The sequence below is a fragment of the Geospiza fortis genome, unplaced genomic scaffold, assembly GCF_000277835.1.
Source record: "Geospiza fortis unplaced genomic scaffold, GeoFor_1.0 scaffold23, whole genome shotgun sequence".
Taxonomy (NCBI): domain Eukaryota; kingdom Metazoa; phylum Chordata; class Aves; order Passeriformes; family Thraupidae; genus Geospiza; species Geospiza fortis.
The window spans coordinates 8,841,124-8,841,666 of record NW_005054303.1 but is presented as its reverse complement, the minus strand read 5'-3'; positions in this window follow the sequence as shown (position 1 = coordinate 8,841,666).

Below are 543 nucleotides of genomic sequence, written 5' to 3'. Positions count from 1 at the left end.
TGAGTGCACGCTGTTCCTCCTCAGCTGTAGGTGATCCCCCTGAGCACTCCTCGCAGCTGTAGGTGATCCCCCTGAGCACTCCTCGCAGCTGTAGGTGATCCCCCCTGAGCACTCCTCGCAGCTGTAGGTGATCCCCCTGAGCACTCCTCGCAGCTGTAGGTGATCCCCCCCGAGCACTCCTCGCAGCTGTAGGTGATCTCTGCTTCAGCACTCCTTTGGAGCTGTCGGTGATCCCACCCTGAGCACAATGCCAATTCCTACATTATTGGGGTACTCCCACCCCAAGCATTCCCCGGCTGCATGTGCCCTTCCATGCCTGTCTGCACACTCCCTGGGCAGTTCCACACGAGCGTGGGCGCACACATTGCCTGCTCCCTTACAAGCAAAGGTGCACCCACCCTACGCCTCCTCTACGCATCCCGTGGCTATTCCTCCAACACCGAGGGCTGGGTGTCCACCCCGCGGGTGTCCCGCACCTCTCATCCCGCTCCAGCACCTGGCGGACCCCGCCGCGGTCAGTGCAGGGCGGAGCGACAGCCGCCC